The sequence below is a fragment of the Chiloscyllium plagiosum genome, unplaced genomic scaffold, assembly GCF_037043375.1.
Source record: "Chiloscyllium plagiosum isolate Xiang-an unplaced genomic scaffold, Cpla_swu_hap1 HiC_scaffold_42, whole genome shotgun sequence".
Lineage (NCBI taxonomy): Eukaryota > Metazoa > Chordata > Chondrichthyes > Orectolobiformes > Hemiscylliidae > Chiloscyllium > Chiloscyllium plagiosum.
The window spans coordinates 76599471-76620300 of NW_028270180.1; the positions used below are offsets into that span (position 1 = coordinate 76599471).

Below are 20830 nucleotides of genomic sequence, written 5' to 3' on the forward strand. Positions count from 1 at the left end.
AATGGGTATCTGAGGAAAGTGATCAAATTAGACCATAAGACATAGGAGTGGAAGTAAGGCCATTCGGCCCATCAAGTCAACTCCGCCATTTAATTATGGCTGATGGGCATTTCAACTTCACTTACCCACATTCTCCCCGTAGCTCTTAATTCCTTGTGACATCAAGAATTTATCAATCTCTGCCTTGAAGACATTTAGCGTCCCAGCCTCCACTGCACTCCATGGCAATGAATTCCACAGGCCCCACGCTCTGGCTGAAGAAATGTTTCCGCATTTCTGTTCTGAATTTATCCCCTCTAATTCTAAGGCAGTGCCCACCGGTCCTAGTCTCCTCACCTAATGGAAACAGTTTCCGAGTGTCCACCCTTTCCAAGCCATGTATTATCTTGTAAGTTTCTATTAGATCTCCCTTAACCTTCTAAACTCCAATGAATACAATCCCAGGATCCTCAGCTATTCCTCATATGTTCGACCTACCATTCCAGGGATCATCCGTGTGAATCTCCGCTGGACACGCTCTAGTGCCAGTATGCCCTTCCTGAGGTGTGGGGATCAAAACTGGACACAGTACTCCAAATGGGTCCTAACCAGAGCTTTTTAAAGTCCCAGTAGCACATCGCTGTTTTTATATTCCAACCCTCTTGAGATAAATGACAACATCGCATTCGCTTTCTTAATCACGGATTCAACCTGCATGTTTACCTTGAGAGAATCCTCGACTAGCACTCCCAGGTCCCTTTGTACTTTGGCTTTATGAATTTTCTCACCGTTTAGAAAGTAGTCCATGTTTGTATTCATTTTTCCAAAGTGCAAGACCTCGCATTTGCTCAGGTTGAATTCCCATCAGCCATTTCCTGGACCACTCTCCCAAACTGTCTAGATCCTTCTGCAGCCTCCCCACTTCCTTAGTACTACTTGCCTGTCCACCTAACTTCGTATCATCAGCAAACTTCGTTGGAATGCCCCCATCCCTTCATCCAGATCATTAATATATCATGTGACCATGCAGGTAACCATGCCTGGGATCCAATCAACAACAAGTCCAGCAGTAACTTTAGTGCAATTGCCGAATGGGCAGACTGTTCAAGTCCAAGTCGTTATCCAAGCAGCTCAGTCCTCAGTCACACAGTCCCCTCAAGTTCAGACTGCTCAGATTTCTACTATACTTTAAAATGAAGACTCCCAGGAATCTGTGGATAGCACGACTGACTCTCAGAAACGTAGAGAAATTCTATCGAGACGGCCTTCATACAGGAAAATCCTGAATGAACTTTCTTCTGATCCCCCCAGTGTGCCAAGAAATCGATGAGGAGAAATCAGAAGAAGAGACTGTCTCAACCATTACTACAACGATGATGCAGACACCCATCTATCAGATTAGCAGTGGACAATACATTGCTATGACACAGGGGGAAGCAATTCAGCTGGCCAACAATGGTACAGATTAAATGCAAGGACTCCACACATGAACAATGACCAATACAGCGACAGCCAAGGTTGGAGCAGCCATTATACAGTATGCACAGAGCCCTGATGGACCGCAAATCTTTGTGCTGGGCAGCCAAATGCTTGATCAAGGTGCTGCTGGAGATGTCCAAACCTATCAGATCTGTACAACTCCTAACTCCATTGCTGACCAGGGAATGGTTATGGCATCTTCACCAGTCCTGCAAAGCCAGCCCCAGAATGCTGAAGAAACCACTCGTAAACGTGAGGTCCGCCTCATGAGAAACAGGGAAGCAGCTCGAGAGTACCATCGCAAGAAGAAATAGTATGTGAAATGCTTGGAGAATTGGGTTGCTGTTCTGGAAAATCAAGTTGAAAGAGAAGTCGGACAAAGTGGCCAAAAACAGCATGAAACTAGAACTGGGAAAATGTTAAAGGTCAACCGAAAGCCACAGGAGCTATAAAGAAAAGTAATATAGAACATGAGAAAAATAAACTAGCACAGATTACAAAGACAGAAAGGAAAAGTTTATATAAATATATATAACGAGAAAAGAATGGCTAAAGTAAATGTTGGTCCTTTGGAAAATGAGAAGAAGCATTTAGTTATGGGATATCACAGTGGAGGATACTAATATCTTTCCAGTAACTAGCAAAGAGACAAAGGTAGGTGAGGATTTGGAAACTATCATTATTACAGAACAGCTAGCTTTAGACTGTTTTGAGGTAATTGAGCTAACGATAGAATAGTCTCCTCACCTTGATGGAATGCATTCCAGGGTACTAAAAGAGATGCTAGGAAAAATAGCAAATTCACTGGCAGTAATTTTCCAAAATTCACTGGAGCCTGTGGCAGTCCCAGCAGACTGCAAAACAGCAAAAGTGACACCAATGTTTTTAAAAGGAGGTAGACAAAAAGTGGGGAATTATGTACCAGTTACTTTATTCTCTGTAGTGGAAAAGATGCTTGGGTCTATTATCAAGGAAGAAATAATAGAGAATCTCGATAGAAATTGTCCCATTGTACAGACACAGCATGAGGGGCAGGTCATGCTTGACCAATCTTTTTGAATTCTATGAAGACTTTTCAAGCAAGGTAGACAACGGGGACCCAGTGGATGCGGTGTACCTGGATTGCCAAAAGACCATCAACAAGGTGCTGTGCAAGAGGCTGTTGCATAATATAAGGGTGCATGGCGTTACCGGCAGAGTATTAGCATGGATAGAAGATTGGTTGACTAATAGGAAGCAAAGTGTGGGGATAAATGAGCATTATTCTGGCTGGCAATCATTGACAATTAGTGTGCCTCAGGGATCGGTGTTGTGACTGCAATTATTTACAACTGATACAGATGATTTGGAGTTGGAACCACATGTAGGGTGTCAACGTTTGCATGTGACACTAAGATGATTAGCAGAACAAAGTGAGCAGAGGACTGTGAAACTTTGCAGAGGAACATTTCAACATGGAGTGAGTGGGTAATGGTCTGTAAAATGAAATAGAATGTTTGTAAATATAAAGTTTATACTCTTTGGTTGTAGTAACATTAAAAAAAAATCACTTGAATGTTAAAAAGTTGCATTATTTGCTCTGCAGAGTGACCTAAGCATCCTTCTACATGAAGGTTGGTCACCAGACACAATAATCAGTTCAGAAATCAAATGGAATTTTGTCCTTCATTGCTGAAGGGATTGTGTTTAAAAGCAGAGGTTTTGTTTCAGCTGTATTTGGGTGTTGGCGTACTGCATGTAGTTTTTGTCTCCTTACTTGAGAAAGGATGTACTGGCACTAGAGGGGGTGCAGAGGAGGTTAACTAGGTTGATTCCAGAGTTGACAGGTTCGGCTTAACAGAGACTGAGTAGATTGGGATTATATTCATTGGAATTCAGAAGAATGAAAACATATAAAATAATGAATGGAATGGATAAAATAGAAGTAGAGAGCTGTTTCCATTGGCAGGTGAAGCTAGGACAAGAGGGCATCACCGCAAGACTAGAGGCAGCAAATTTAAGACTGAATTGACAAGGAACTTCTTGACCTCTATGGAATTCACTGCCCAGGGAAGTAGTTGGTGCTCGTTCAGAAAACGTTTTTAAAACTAGGTTAGATTTTTAAAAATGTAATTAGTTAATGAACACGGCGAGAACGTGGGTAAATGGTTCTGTGTCCACGAAATGATCAGCCATGATCTTATTGAATGGCAGAGCAGGCTCGAAGGGCAGGACGGCCTTCTACTGTTCCTAGATCTTAGGTTATACATCGCCCCCTCATTCGAGACTTGGAGGTGTTGGTGTTGGTGTTGGATTGGGATGGAGAAAAGTAAAATTCACAGAACACCAGGCTATCGGTCAACAGGATTATTTGGAAGCACTAGGTTTGCTGCTTCTTCATCAGGGGGTTTTGAGATGCTGTTGTCATTTTTGTAACTCATGAACAGCAACAAAAGCCACGAAGCAATCCGCATGCTCCAGCCAACAATGCGCCCCGGGTGATTGATGTCAGCGGCGGACCAATGGAAAGGCAGGGACAGAGCTGGAGGACCTGGCGCACAGTTGGTCCTCCGACCAATCAGGGTGAATGAGGGGCGGGACTAGACTAGACCACTTGATCATCCTCGCGGTCTGTTCGGGATGTGTGGATGGAGAGCTGTTGGTAAAGATAGAAATAAACAGCAGGAAGCGGGAGGGAAATGGTGTCGGTATGGGTTGAGAGGGTTTACAGACATTTGGTGCACATCGAAAATACAAATTTGAAACTCAGTCCCGTTTTTGCAGTAAACGGGAAAATGCCTCATCCAGCGATTGATTCGAGTAAGCACCACCATCTTTATTCGGGGCAACGATTCACTGGACCCGTGCAGCCGCCAGCTTTGTGGGGGGCAAAGTTCAGCGGGACGCATGTGCAGCCCTCTCAGGTAGGGAGTCACAGGGCAGGATTTGCACAGAGCATATTCACACCCAGAGAAATGGATTTTTTTTTCTGGATTTGTTTTTTCATTTAAATGATTTGGATGTGAATAGAGGCGGTACAGTTAGTAAGTTTGCAGGTGACACCAAAATTGGAGGTATTGTGGACAGTGATAAAGGATATCTCAAAGTACAATGGGATATTGATCGAATGGAACAATGGGCTGGGGAGTGGCAGATAGGGTTTAATTAAGATAAATGTGAGGTGCTGCATTTTAGAAAAGCAAAACAGAGCAGGACTCACACACTGAATTGTAAGATCTTGGAAAATCTTGTGAACAAAGAGACCTTGGAATGTAGGTTCATATTTCCTTGAAAGTAGAGTTGCAGGTAGATACGGCAGTGAAGATGGCATTTGGTATGCTTCCCCTTATTGGTCAGAGCATTGGGTAAAGGAGCTGGACAGGTCATTGGTTAGGTCACTTTTGGAATATTGTGTGTAGTTCTGGTCTCCCTCCTATCAGAAGGAGGCACTGAAACTTGAAAGGTTTGAAAATTGATTTTCAAGGATGTTGCCAGTGTTGGAGGATATGAGTTGCGGGAGAGGCATAATAGGCTGGGGCCATTTTCCCTGCAGTGTCATAGGCTGAGGTGTGATGTTATAGAGGCTTATAAAAATCGTGAGGGACATTGATAGCGTAAGTAGGCAAGGGTTGGTGGAGCCCAGAACTAGAGGATATAGGTTTAGGGTGGGGTGGGAAATTCAAAAGGAGCCTAAAGGGCAACTAAAATTGTAACATTTCAAAGGCATTTGAATAGGATGGGTTCAGAGGGATGTTGGCTATGTGCTGGCAAATGGGAATAGATTAGGTTAGAATATCTGGTTTGCATAGATGGGTTGGACTGAAAAGTCTGTTTCTGTGCTAGACATCTGACTGTGGGATCATAAAAGTGAACATTGCTCTGATTCATCTCTGGGCTCCTTGATTTCCACTTGTTTGTTATCTAGCTTTCTCAGTCTCTCGTGTGTATTTTTGCTCTGTGTAGTATTTTACTATTACGTTCACAGTCCTCTTTGTAAATGAATTGTCCACTGCTGCCTGACTCCTGACCATATACTCTATTATCAGGTTATTTTTTCCACAATATCTTTGACGGTCAAGAGTTCTTTTTTTTTCCCAATAAGTGAGTGGATTTTCCTTCCATTTCTGACAGTCAAATTCTGCACCATTTTCATTCCCCCATAAATCATATTGCACTCCCTGAAACATGATGTGTATTTCTCCTTCCACAGGTACCAGTGATCAAGGCCAAAGCTCTGTTGCCTGTTGAGAAGGTGATGTTTGACTTCCTTGTACTGCTGCAGTTGGTATGGTGAAGGTGCTCCCACAACGTGGTTGGGTAGGAGACATTACAGATTATGCACTCAGAGATAGTGAAGAGTAGAAGAAGGGCCTGTGCCCGAAACGTCGAATCTCCTGTTCCCTGGATGCTGCCTGACCTGCTGTGCTGTTCCAGCAATAAAGTTTCAACCTAGAAGATATCTGTATAAATCAACACATTTTTAATTTCACAAAATATTGAGAACTTTTGACATAAGGCTACAGATGGAGAATATTATGTCCGGTGACCAAACCTTTGCGAAATAAGCAATTTTTCAGGAATGACTTAAAGGAAGAAAGCAGATCTTAGAGGGTGGGAATTCCAGACCGTGTTGCCTTGGAATCTGTAGAAACAGTCACACAGCTGAACTCAAAAATAAACATATCATTGGGAGTCTAAACTGAAATGAGTTATTGAGATGTGAAAGTGTGTCTGGTGCATGGAGATAGGAATGATTACAGCCAGGAATTAAGTCAAGGGTGTGAAAGTAAATTGCTGTTGCTTATAAATGGGAGCCTTTTGATGGATCAGCAAGTTCTGGTACAAGTGAACACTTGGGCAGTAGAGTTTTCAATATTCTGGAGATTATAGGGAGGGTGATTGTGGGATGCTGGCCAGGAGTTGGTTTAGATAATGAAATCTAGAGTTCATAAAATGAATGAATGAGAATTTCATTAAATTAGCTGATACTGTGGTGAGGTCAGATGATATCACTGAAGTCGAAATAGTGGTCTTGGAGTGGGACGGGCTGTTACCTTCAGCTGTTTGTCAGTTTGTGAATCAAGTCTGTAACAAGCTCAGAAGCTGATTGGCCCTGCAAGAACCCAAACTGGGCGTCACTGAGCAGGTTATTGTGAGCATGTGCTTGACAGCACTATCGATGACAACGTCTATCACTTCACTGCTGAGCGAGTGTGGACTGATGGAGGGAAATTGGCTGGGTTGGATGTGTCCTGCGGTTTTGTGTTGAACAACACTGGGAAACATTTCCCAATATCGGTAGATGCCAGTGCTGGAGCACTATTTGTCTTGGTGGGCAGCAGGTTCTGGAGAAGAAAGTGAGGACTGCAGATGCTGGAGATCAGAGCTGAAAATGTGTAGCTGGAAAAACGCAGCAGGTCAGGCAGCATTCAGAAACTCATTCCTGAAGAAAGGCTCATGCCCGAAACGTCAATTCTTCTGCCCCTTGGATGCTGCCTGACCTGCCTGCGCTTTTCCAGCAACACATTTTCAGCAAGTTCTGGAGCACAGCTATCAGTATATATTGCCACAATGCTAGCAGGGCCCATAGCCTTTACACTACTTGTCCATTTCTTGATCTGATTTGAAATGGGTTTTCAACCAATTCGATTCACATCTGTGATGTCATGGACAAATGGAGAAGCCTCATCCACTTGGCACTGCTGGCTGAAAATTGCTGAAAATGCTGTCGTCTTATCTGTTGTATGAATGTGTGAGGCCCCTCCATCATTAAGGGTGGGGATATCTGTGATGCTTCCTGCAGTGAGTTGTTTAATTGCCCATCACCATTCCTGACTAGGTGTGACAAAATTGCAGAGCTCAGATCTGATCCACTGGTTGTTGGATCACATAGTTCTATTTGGTGTTGCTTGCGCTGTTTGGCGTGCAGGTTGGGTAGCTTCACCAGGTTGGCACCACATTTTTAGGTATGCCTGGTATTGCTCCTGGCATGCTCTGCGGAACTCTCCATTGAAGGAGTGTTGATTCCGCTGGCTTGATGTTAATGGTTGAGTGGGGGATATACCAGGCCATTAGATTACAAAATTGGGCTGGGGTACAGTTCTGGTACTGCTGTTGGCCCACAGTGAGACAGAGGTTGTAGGGTCAAGAGGGCTGATTGTGTTGTTGTATTTTCCAGTGCATTGGTAGATGTAATCTGGTCCATCCAGTTTCATTCCTTTGTTGAGACTGTGCAGTGACTAATACAATGAGTGATTTGATGGGCCACTGTCAGGAATGCAACTTTTGAAAGAAAGGTTTTGTGATTTATACATGAAAGAAGTGAAACTATCATGGTATTCGAACAGATGAAAGACTCAACATACAACCAAGGTATTTTTCAATGGACAATTTCAGTTACGTCACACTATAAATTTTTGCTATAAATGCTGTGCCTTAGAATTGTGCCCTCCACACTCACCTGATGAAGGAGCGGTGCTCCGAAAGCTAGTTTGCTTCCAATTAAACCTGATGGACTATAACCGGTGTTGTGTGATTCTTAACTTAGAATATTACAGCACTACTAACAGGGCTGCATGTAAACAGGTTCAGTCCAGTTAGTCAATGCATTCGGAAGGATTGCCTCCAAGTTTAATGACGCAATATTCGTCAAAACCGTCAACTTCAACCTGCAATGTTGTTATTAACAAAGACTTCAGGCTGACATAAAGCTCCCCACCCCACAGCAATGTGGTAACCGGGCCCGGCCCGAATTGGAACTGGGACATTTGTGGACCATGATCTCAAAGGAAGCGAGCAAACACAATTCTGACAGATGAGTTCTCAAAGATGAGTAGCAGGTTTGAGACAAGGCCGGTGGTATACCATCTTGCATTCAGCTTAATTGCATTTCTTATTTACAGTAGTGTTTTGAAAAGTATAAAGAACCAGTTTGTTTTCTGTGGTTGGGGAGTTTTATCCTCGTTGATCACAGTTGCTGCCTCTCGCTCCACAAGTCAAATCATAGGATCTAAACAATAAACTGCAGGTGCTGGTGATCTAAACCCAGAAACAAAGTGCTGGAGAAACTCAGCAGTTCTGAGGGCATTGGTGAAGAGAAAAAAAATTGTTACATTTCAAGTTTTTGTCTGAATGGACAAAAGGTCATTGGACTTGGAACTTACAATGTTTAATTCCCCTCAGAGATGCTGCTGGGCCTGCAGTTCTCCATCACTGTGCTTTCGACATTCAACTTTATTTACAAAACAGATCGGAAAAATACTAATCTGCAAAAGTGAAAGGTTCATTGCAAACATGAGCATAGTTTCCACACTTGAGTTACACAAGCACGCCTCAGTTTAAAAACAAGATTTAACTCAAAGTAATATTCCATTTCAAAATTAGCCGAGTTACACCAGTAATAAAGCTCACCAGAAACAAAGTGCTGGAGGCACTTCAGCACAACATCCTGCAGTGTTGCACACAGCCACCTTTACCGAAGAATGATCACATGTCACAAAATTGAAGGCAAAGAGCGTGTCTCTTTACAGGAGCTGAAGTCAAACTCTCAATTTTTGGAAAGATTTTTATTAAACCTGATTGAACATTTAAATCTCAGAGCAAAATCTTTGCTTTTTTTAAACAAAGTGTGTGGGAAACATCCCATATCTTGCTAAAGTTTCAGTTCAGTCTGATACATAGAGCCAAAGGTCAAACAAACATCACACTTTCTTTCACTTCTACAAAGGGCTGACATCACATTTCTTCAGGATTTAAAGTATTTTATAAATTGTTTGTAAAATCATTTGTCACGTTAAAGAACTGGACAATAACTACCATTGTATACAATAAGAGTGAAGCCTGTGACAGCAGATTGAGCTTTGGAGGGCAGTGAATGCACTTTCTAAATTCTGGGAGCACTTTTGGAGACTGCTCCCAGATGGTGATAGTGAGCATATCTGGAATGCACTGTTTAGATTTGGGAATCCTTGGGAAACAGTCTGTGGTTTCACTGATACTTGGTTTGCGTTGTTGGTGTACAGTAAGCAATTCATAAAGTTACTTATGTATTGTTGTTAACTACCTGAATGGTATTCAAATCTGCCAGGTTGCCTTCAATAGTGTGAATGCATTTATTGTAAATATTTCGAATATTCCAGAACTGCCCAGTGCTTGGCAAATTCAGGGGGGACAAAAAAATCACATTGAGTAATTTGAAATTAAGAATGCAAGAGGATTTAACCACTGAAATATTCAATTCAAATAGTTAAATGGAATGCTCACATCTAAAATACCTGTGATCCATAGGAATGGATGGACTGACAGAAGTGGGACCAAATTCCTAGCTGGGGAGTGTGAAATGTGCTTTGATAAAGTCACCTGCATTTACCAACAATAATTTGGCAAGCTCGGAAATTTAAAAAAACAATACGAGCTTCATTGCTGCTCCAGTCGGGTCCCAAGCTCTGTGAAAAAATAACAATGTTCAGGTTTATTGCATACACTCTGAAACACGTGTTTCTTCAATAGATCTTGCAAGTTTACCAATGAGCATAGCAACATCATTTGGATGGACAAACTTTTGCCAACTCATTTCTTTCCGAGCCTCTATAGCCTGAAGAGTGACCAGAAGCAATTACTCCCCATATGTGGGAACATATGGGGAGTAATTGGGGTGGCACAGTGGTTAGCACTGTTGCCTCACAGCACCAGAGACCCGGGTTCAATTCCCGTCTCAGGTGACTGACTGTGTGGAGATTGCACATTCTCCCCGTGTCTGCGTGGGTTTCCTCCAGGTACTCCGGTTTCCTCCAACAGTCCAAAAATGTGCAGGTCAGGTAAATTGGACATGCTAAATTGTGTTAGGTGTAGGGGAATGGGTCTGGATGGGTTGCGCTTCGGCGGGTCGGTGTTACTTGTTGGGCCGAAGGGCCTGTTTCCACACTGTACGTAATCGAAAAAAAATTACCGTCGAGGATTTTTTCCTTCAGAATTGATTTCCATATATTCAGTGCCCAGAAAAGATAAAAAGCTTGTCACCTTTTATAGAGCAACGATTCAGTGGGAGTAAAACACTCACCTTTTCTTGCTTAATAATCACGCTGCCTAAATTTTAAACATGAACACTTCTTAATAGTTCACGAGATCCTAACGAAATATTTTGTGCAAAACAAATCACATGATACATAGTTATTCAGATAATAAAACAAGTTTGTTCATTGAAGAACCCAGCGGAAAAGGTCATGAAACAATGTGAGTTTGATACACCTCAATTATCATTTCAAGTGCATTCTCTGCATAAATTCTCCTTTTCCTCCTCGAAGTATTCAAATTCTTGAATAATTGAGAGAATGAAGTCACAGTTGTACAACACACAATCAGACCCTTCAGTCCAACTTGCCCATGCTGACCAGATATCCTAAATTAATCTAATCCCAGCATTTGTTCCAGCATTTGTTCCATATCATTGAATATCATTTTATTTTACTTTATCAGCACTTGAAATACTGACGTTGTTTTCTCTAACATTGGTTAAAGAAATCATAAGTTCATTCATCTAAGTTAATTTTGTAATCTTTCACAAAGAAACAATTGAGAACAAAATATAGCCGAGTGCAAAACAAAATACTGCAGCTGTGCGATATCTGGGAACACTCTAAAGCTGAGGCACTGATACTGCACAAGTTTGTCAGCACGGTTTCAATTACTGACAATAATTTATTAATGTCTTAGCCTTCACATAGTTAAGGTAAATGTGAGATATCTGAATTTCATGAATTGGTTCCTATTGCACTTTGATCAACAAAAAATATTCTTGGTTTAATCTACTCAAAGGAGAAAGTGACGACCAAAGAAGCTGGACATCAGAGTCGAAAAGTGTCATACTGGAAAAGCACAACAAGTCAGGCAGCATCCGAGAAGCAGGAGAGTTGATGGTTCAGGCATAAGCCCTTCATCAGCAATCACAGGCTTCAGAAAAATAACTGGCATAGACTTATGGCAACACATACGTAGAAAGGTCGAAGCACGTTACTATCTGATTAGAGACTAATTTCAGATTTGTTACCATTCAGTGCAACATTTCAGTATGATATTTACATATGTACCTAAAAGATAAGTTTTGTTAAAATTACAAGCTCTAGAGTGATTATAGGATTAAACCTGGAAATAAAGCTGGTGAACAAGAATGGCAAAGTGAAGTCCCACCAGTATCGCCTTGGGCAGTGTCAAGTAAGAATTTGAGAGCAGAGTTGCCACTTTGGAGTAACCTGCAGTCTGGCCAAATTGCAGCAAAAAGCTGTTCAATTTTATCTGCAAACTATTGAATGCAAAATCCTCCTTGCACAATAATGAGGCAGTATTTTGGGATGTCATTTTTAAAATATATTATTTTCAAAGTTACTCACAATTGAGAGTAACAGCTTGGCGCTGTCTGCATAACACAGTACGTAAAGGAATTAACAGAAAAAATATTATTACCCAAATTCAGAGTCACTAATTTATTGATATTGCATGGGTCCAGCATTGATAAGTAATCGATTTTTAAAAATAAATATAGATACATTTACTAACTACATTGGGATACAGTCAAGTTTCTTACTGAACAGTGACAGGATTGGACAGAGTCCGCGTGGATTTAAGAGAGGGGAATCATACTTAACAAAGCTACTGAAAGAATCTACAGAGTCAAATATTAAACTAAGAAATTGCAGGACATTTAGAAAAGCTTATCATTAAACATGGTAGACTGGGTTTTGTGAAAGAGAAATTATATTTGACAAATTTGCAACAGTTCATTGAGGAGATAACAAGCAGGGCTGATAAAGGGCAATCCAATGATGTTCTGTATTTGGATTTTAAAAATGCAAATGATAAGGTACTACATAAAAGTCAATTGCTCAATTTAGGAGCTCATGGTATCGGCGTAATGTATTAGCATGGATTGACGATTGGTTTACCACACTGGCTGTTGGTGAGTCCTCACTTGCAGTGTTGTATACAATGTTAGCTCCCATATTTAATAAAGGATAAACCAACATCGGAGACCATTCAAAAAAGATTCAATTAGATGTTTCGAGGACGAAAGTGTTGACCTATCAAGAATAGATAAGCAGGAGTGATCTTATGGAAACAAGATTCTGAGGAGTTTGACAGAGTAGATGTTGACTAGATTTTCTAGCACCAGTGAAGTCTCAAACCAAGGGACATTACATAAGGGAACATTCATTTTAGAAAAAGTAAAGAACTTTTTCTCTGTGAATGGCTAGAATTTCCGCACCCAAACAATTGTGAAAGTTAAGTGTGGGAGGGGAATGGTTGGCTTACTCTTCGGAGGGTTGTTCTGGCTTGTTGGGCTGAAGGACCTGTTTCCACATAGTAGGGAATCTATGATTCTATCTCAAATTATTTTTAAAAATGGCAAATAGATTTTTGAAATATTGAGCAGTTGAGGGCTATGCGGATCAAGCATAAAAGAGGTATTGAGGTCTGGGTTGGCCAAGCCATGATCTGATAGAATGGGTGAACAAGCTGAAGGCGATGAATGCCCTACTCCTGCACCGATTCCTTGAGGCTCTATTTCATGTTTTTTTTTGTTTCCAAAGAAGAGCGTGATACAATGTGCTTAAGATCTCAGATGTTGTGTAAAGGAGTGAAAATGGGGTGTTTATGTACTGATTCAGAAGGCATTGATTCATCAATCACAGCTATACAGTCATGAGTAGGAAGGCAATCCCCTCCATGAATAAAGGAAATCTACTGCAGAGCTCACACAAAGGGAATTCTTACCCTCAGTAAACTCTCCCATCACATTACCCAACATATCAGCTGAAGGAGGACACACTGCGCATGTTCTCGCCAACAAAGGGACTCCGGGTGATTGATGTCAGCACCGGACCAATGAAAGGACGGTGGGCGGAGCTGGATGACCTAGCGGGATGTTGGTCCTCCAACCAATCAAAGTGAATGTCGGGCGGAGCTAAACTAAACCATGTGATCACTCGCGCGCGGCGCAGAGTCGCTGTAATGAATGCTCGGGAAGTTATGGAAAGAAAGGATACGGTAAGGAAAAAAATAAACAGGGAAACTGGAGAAAAACTGTGTTGCCATGAGCGGAGAGGTTTTACAAACAAATTGTGCACGTCGGAAAACACAAATTTGAACGTCCCAGTCCCGTGTTTGCAGTAAATGGGGAATTGCCTCAGCGCGGCTGCAGGCCTGAGTGAGCGCCGCCATCTTTATTCGGGACAACGATTCACTGGAAACCTGCGCGGCCGCCATCTTTGTAGGGGGCAAGGTGCAGCCAGGCGCATGTGCAGCCTTTCTCTGGTACAGAGTCTTTGTGATCATAGCAGCCAATACAGCTCTGATTCACCTCTGGGCTCCCTCATCACCACTTTGTCAATATCTAGCTTCCTCAGTCTCGAACCATGGGTGTATTTTTGGTCTGTTTACTACTGTATTATTACTTTCATAGACCTTTGCAAATGAGTTTTTCGCTGCGGCCCAGCCCCTGACCATGTGCTGCTAGATTATCAGATTACTTTTTTCTTGAATATTTTTGACAGTCAAGAATTCTTTTTTCCAAAAAGCAAGTGTATTTTCCTTCCATTTCTGGCTGTCAAATTCTGCACCATTTTCATTCCCTGTAATCCATTTTGCACTCCATGAAACATCAACTGTGTTTCTCCTTCCACAGATACCAGTGATTAATGCCAAAGCCCTGTTGCTTGTGGAGAGGGTGATGTTTGACTTTCTTGTACAGCTGCAGTTTGTGTGGTGAAGGTGCTCCTACAATGTGGTTGGGTAAGTGGCATTATAGATTATTCATTCAGCAACAGTGTTGATTTGAAAATAATGTCTAAATCAGCAACAGTTTGTATTTTTATTATCATGCTTATAATTTCACAAAAGTACTATTGAGAACTTTAGTTATAAGACCAGAGATGGAGATATTAGGTCAGGTGACCAAAAGCATTGCCAAAAAACAGGTTTTGAGGGATGTCTTAAAGGTGGAAAGCAGACCTGTGAGGTTTTGGCTGTGAATTTCAGACTATGCTGCTTCAGCAACTGTAGAAACATCCACACAGGTGAAGTAATGAATTAACAAATGGTTGGGAGTCTTGAAGAAAATGAGTTGTCGAGGTCTCAATGTGTGTGTGGTGCAGGGAGCTAGGGATTATCACAGCCAGGAATTAAATCAAGTGTGAGAATTCTAAATTGAGGGATATTGGCCAGGTGCTGGCAGGTGAGACTAGATTGGGTTGGGGTATCTGGTCGGCATGGACGGGTTGGACCGAAGGCTCTGTTTTCTTGCTGTACATCTCTATGGCTGTATGCTGTTGATTATAATTAGGAGCCTTTTGATGAATCAACAAGCAGAGATTTAGACTTTCTTGAGATTACAGGGAGGTTGAATGTGGGAAGCTGGGCCTGAGTATGTTTGGAAAATGAAGTCTGGAGATAACACAAGGTGGATGAAAGTATATGAGCTGAGACAAGGGTGGAATCAGCTAGTCCAATGTCCACAATCGAGACTAGTGGTTGAAATAGTGGTCTTGGAGTGGGACTGAGTTATCACACTCCCCTCACCTCTGGGATTCAGCTGGTTGTCAGGTTGTGAATCAGGGCAGTAACACAATCGGGAGCTGAGTGGCCCTGGTGGAGCCTAAAGTGAGTGTCACTCAGCTGGCTGTTGCTGAACAGCTGCTGCTTGGTAGCCCTGTTGATGACATCTTCCATCACTTTCCTGCTGATCGAGTGTGGACTGATAGAGGGAAATTGGCTGGGTTGGATTGTTCTGTGCTTTTGTGTTGAACATGCCTGGGAAATGTTCCACATTGTCGGTAGATGCCAGTGCTGGAGCAGTACTTGGCTTGGTGGGTGGCAAGTTCTGGAGCACAAGCCATCAGTATTATTGCCAGAATATTGACAGGGCCCGTAGCTTTTGCACTACTTAACCATTTCTTGATGTTATTCAAACTTAATCGAACTGGTTTAAAATTCTCATCTGTGATGTTAGAAACCACTGGAGAAGGCTGAGATGGATCATCCCACTTTGCACTTCTGGCTGCAGATTGCTGCAAATGCTGTCATCTTGTCTGGTGCATGGGTGTGCGAGGCCCCTCCATCAGTAAGGGTGGGGATATCTGTGATGCTTCCTACAGTGAGTTGTTTAATTGTCCATCACTGTTCACAACTGGGTGTGGCAGAACTGCAGAGTTCCGATCTGTTCCATTGGATGTAGGATCATTTAGCTCTGTTGCTTGCTGCTGATGCTGTTTGATATGCAGGTAGTTCTGTTTGATAGCTTCACCAGGTTGGCACTTCAGTTTTAAGTCTGCCTGGTGTTGCTCATGGCATGCCCTCCTTTCCTGTCCATTGTGATGGGTGAATGCGGATTTACAAACCCATGAGATTACAGATTGTGCTGGAGTACAGTTCTGCTGCTGTTGATGTCCCACAGTGCCTCGGAGATACCCAGTTTGAGATGCTACATCTCTTCGAAGTCTGTCCCATTTAGAACGGTGATAGTGCCACTCAACACTGTGGAGGTTTTTCTCAACTTTAAGGCAAGACTTTGTCTCCAAAAGGAATGTGTGATGGTCGCTCTTACTGATACTGTCATGGCCAGATGTATCTGCTGGTGGTCAATTCATAACAATGAGATCAAGTATGTTTTACACTCTTGTTGGTTCCCTCACCACCCGCTGCAGACTCAGTTGAGCAGCTATATACTTTAGGATCTGACCAGCTCTGTCAGTAAATCTGTTGCAGAGTTAGTCTCGATTGTGGACATTGAAATCCTGTACCCAGAGTATGTTTGACACCATTTTACTTCCTCAGTGCTTCCTCCAAATGTTGTTCAACATGAAGGAGAACTGATCCATCAGCCAAGGGAGGACGGGACGTGGTAATCAGCAGGAGCCATGAGACTTCCTGGTCTCCGGAGCCAATGCTGTGTACTCACAGGGCAAATCCTCCCTGTCTGTACACCACTGTGCCACCACCTCTGCCTGGTCTGTCCTGCCGGTGGACAGGACATATCCAGAGATTTCAGGAGAAAGTGAAGACTGCAGATGCTGAGATCAGAGTCAAGAGTCTGGTGCTGGAAAAGCACAGCAGGTCAGGGTGATGAAGGGCTGTGTCTCGAAACTTCGATTCTCCTGCTCCTCGGATGCTGCCTGACCTGTTGTGCTTTTCCAGCACCACACTCTCGATATCTAGGGATGGTGATGGTGGTGTCTGGTCATTATTTGTAAGGGATGATTACGTCAGTATGACTATGTCAGGCTGTTCCTTGACTAGTCTGTGAGACAGCTCTCCACATTGTGGCACCAAAAACCATATGTTAGTGAGGAGGACGATGGAACATTGAGAGGGCTGATTCTGTGGTTGTAATTTCTGGTGCCTTGTTAGTTACCAACTGGTCCATCCAATTTCATTCCTGTGTTGAGACTTTGCAGTGATTAATACAGTGAGCAGCTGGCTGGGCCACTGTCAGATTGGCAGGATTTTTTTCGCCATTGACAATGGTTTCATGGAGATCAGAAGATTCCTAATACATTGTTTTTTTTTCTTGAATTCAGATTCCACCATCTGCCAAGACGGGATTCGAACCAGGACTTCAGTCGTTTGTTTTAATATTCTGGATAAAAGTTAAATACATCAGGTTTGTTCACTCATTTTAAATATCACTTACCCTGGTTTTGTTTCTTTGTAAAACACTGTCCATGATCCTGTCTCCTCCATCCTCCCCTCCAACAACAAGTGAAGAGCTCATGGAGTTTCTCTGTCACTAAGACTGAGATAATCCGATCTGCTGCTTCCCTCCCTCCCACTAGCCCACTGAGCCAAACTGCCTCACGTGGTGTTCCTGGTTTTTATCCTAAACCTACATCTTTCTCCAGTCTCTTGTCAAGCCTTATCAGAGCTCACCTTGACCCTTTACCCTAATCTCGGTAAACTCACTTTCCAACTCTCTTTCCTCCGCTGCCGCCTCATCACTCCCCTTCCCCAATTCATAGATATTGTTCCTTGTTCTGTCTGTTGGTCTTTTTTGGTTATGTCCTTCTCTCCCATTCTGTGGAAAACTAATATTTGACCTCACCGTTGTTGGAAAATCCTGCTCCATCTCCACTCTCCCTTTCCTTTCTGAATTCCTTGCATTTGGTGTCCCTCAACGATCTATCCTTGGTCTCTCCTGTATCTCACGTACATAGTGCCAGGAGGTGATATCGTCCAAAAACAGTGTTAGGTTTGACATGTACACTGACGATACCCAGTTCTCCCTCCCCATCATCCCTCTCCATTACTCCACTGTTACTCAGTTACCAAACTGCTTACCACATTGTCACTACTCGATTAGCTGCAGTTTCCTCCAATGAAACATTGTCACGGTTAAACCCATTGCCTTACCTTTACCTTTCTGCTGAGCCCCTCCCTCCCACTGGGAACTCTCTGAAGCAAAATGACACTCTTCACAATATTGCTGTTATATCTGACCCCAAGGTGACCTTCTGATCAGACATCCACACAATCACAACACCAGGAATTCCAATCTCTTAAACATTGCTTTTCTCCACCTCACCCCAGCTCCATTGCCACTGAAACCCCTTACCCGCGTCTGTGTCACCTTAAACTTGAAAAAAAAACCTTGATTCCGTGACTCAGAATCTGGTTTCAGACTCCCCTCTCAGTATTTACCTTCAGGCTCATCCTCTCAGTATTTATCCTGTCAAACCCCTTAAGAATCCCATTTGTCTCATTGAGATCACCTCCCTTTCTCCAAAATCCAGTGAGTAGAGTCCCAATCTTTTCAGCCTTTATTTAAAAGATTATCCCTCCAAACCAGGGATCATCTCATTGAATCTTCCCTGAAATGCCTCCAATAAAATGACACATTTCCTGATCTAAAGGGACCAAAACTGCTCTCATTACTGCAGATATGGTGGTCTCATCAGCACTTCCACACGTTACTCTCAGGTATATACTCCAAACTCTAATACTAAAAACCTTTGAAACAAAACATTCCATTCGCCTTCCTGATTCCCTGTTGTAACTGTGTGGTAGCTTTCTGTGTTTCCTGAACAATTACCCCTGGTCCCTTTGTTGTGCATCTTTCTACAGTTTCCACCATTTAAATAATACTTTGTTCTTTTATTATCTCCTCCAAAATGAGCAACTTCCCATTTTCCCAAGTTACACCCCGTCTGGCAACTTGTTGCCCCCTTCTCTCTCTTTTCATAATCCTCTTAGACCTTTACAGTTATGCCTTTTCTAGGAGATATCCCCCCCTTCCCATTCTTCCAAACATTTACTGGGAGCACTGGGCAGTGGGAAGCAGACAGAGTTGCTATCTTTTTAGGGATACGCTTTGGAGTGATTGAGAGGATCTTCCTACCCATTAGTCAGTATGGAGACAACTTGCCCATCGTTAGGCATTAGCCTTGCACATCTATGTCTTATTGATGAGGCAGAGCGGCAGCACGGAATGAAAGAAAAGAAAGTAATTCTTGTTCCCCATATCTCACTGACACTTGGATCATTTTCTCCAACGTGTCAAAGAACTGCTCTCTTCAGTCACATGAGATCTCAAGTTGGAATCTCCCAGAAACCCACAGATTTCCCCCTGAGTTGACTGCTGATGTCCTCAAGGGTAATATGTACAGTCATCCTGGGCCACGAGGAGGAGATGGTGTGGGTTTCTAACTTGAACTGAGAGTGACAGATTTTATAAACTTGTATTACAGGATATTACAGGTCGACATTCAGATGGTAATCTCAGTAAATATTCTGCTAAACTCTGATTGAATTACTCAGTATATCAGGACCTGGATATTCGCATTGTGTGTGAGTAAGTGTTGTGTTCCAGATCAGTCCCATTTGCTGCTTAAAAATTCTCTTTGAATCATCGCATTCTCTCAAAAGGTCTCCCCAAACCTTCAATGTGTCATGTAATCCTTTTCTGATGACCTGATGAGTGTAAGGTTTATTATTCGAATGTGTAATTTTTGTATCCGGATGTCTCAGAGAGGGAGCAGAATATTCTTCAAGGGGAGAATAACCATTTTGAGGGGAGGCTGTTGTTTATTGGTATCAATGACATAGGAAGAGAAGAGTTCACATTGTTGGATCATTGGAATCTCTTGTGGGGGAGAATTGATCTCCATCAGAAGGATGGATTGTATTGGCACTGGAAGGGAACAGTTGCTAGTGCTATTCAGGAGGCATTAAACCAGTGAAGGAATGTGGGTAAACCCAGAGAGAGAGTGAGGGAAGAGTTAAGTCTGACGCTGGTACAGTTCAGATGTCAAACAGTCAAGGCAGACAAGGGCAAGGCACAGAATGAGCAGTTACACTGCATTTAGTTCAATGCAGGAGGCCCGGTAGGTCGGGCAGAGGAGCTCAGGGTATGGTTTTGAACATCGCACTGGGATATTATAGCAATTACAGAGGCATAACTTAATGATGGAGAGGACCAGCAGCTTAATGTTCCAGTGTATAGATGCTATAGCAAAGAGAGAAAGGGGGCAACAAAGCAGGGGGAGAGGTATTTTTGATTAAGGATAACATTACAGCTGGGCGTTGAGAGGGTATTCCTGGGAGTACATCGAGGCAGGTTATACAGGTGGAACTGAGAAATAAGGGATGATCTCCTTATTGGGATGGTACTATTGACCCCCCCCCTCCCCCTTCCCCAATCGTCAGCAGGGAGTTGAGAAGCAAATTTACTAAGAGATCACTTCTCTATAAGAATAGTATGGTTGTGTACAAGACTTGACCTTCTTTGTTATTCATTCACAGGATGAGGGTGTCACTGGCTGGGCCCAAAGGGCAGTAAAGAGTCAACCACATTGCTGTGGGTCTAGAGTCACATGTAGGCCAGACCAGGTAAGAATGGCAGATTCCTTCTCTGAAGGATATTAGCAAATCTGATGAGGTTTTTTTTCGCAATAATCAACAATGGATTCATGGTCTTTAATAGATTCTTAATTCCAAATTTTTATTGAATTCACGTACCACTGTCTGCCGTGATGGGATCCAAATCCTGGGCCCCAGAACGTTATCTGGGTGTCTGGATTATCCATCTAGTGATAATCTCACTAGGCCATTTGGCAGGGTGAGTGACTGAGGTATCCGTGGGGCAGCACATCAGCACCAAAGATCCCATGGTCTCTGCGGAAGATAGAAAGGGCTGGGGAGGGAGATATATCCCTGGTAGTGGGGTCTGACTGTAGGTAGCGGACATAGCAGAGGTTAATGGCGATTAGTGGGTGGCAGGTGAGGACCGGGGGCTTATATTCTTATTGTGGTTGGAGGGGTGGGGGGAAGGCGGAGGTACAGGAAGTGGAGGATATGCGTTGTAGTGCATTGTTGATCACGTGGAAGGGAAATATGGTCCTTGAAAGAGGAA

At 42.8% G+C, this 20830-nt stretch overlaps 1 long non-coding RNA gene and 1 pseudogene across 1 annotated transcript; both read left to right on the plus strand.

The window, feature by feature from the left end:
* The first annotated feature begins 1015 nt into the window (after nt 1–1015).
* LOC148137935 (cyclic AMP-responsive element-binding protein 1-like) lies at nt 1016–1910 on the plus strand (annotated as a pseudogene).
* An 11504-nt stretch (nt 1911–13414) lies between these two features.
* On the plus strand, nt 13415–20313 carry LOC148137936 (uncharacterized). The gene is made up of 4 exons (XR_015754157.1): nt 13415–13476; nt 14114–14220; nt 17004–17086; nt 20221–20313. It is a non-coding gene; the product is annotated as an uncharacterized LOC148137936 (long non-coding RNA).
* Nucleotides 20314–20830: the final 517 nt, after the last annotated feature.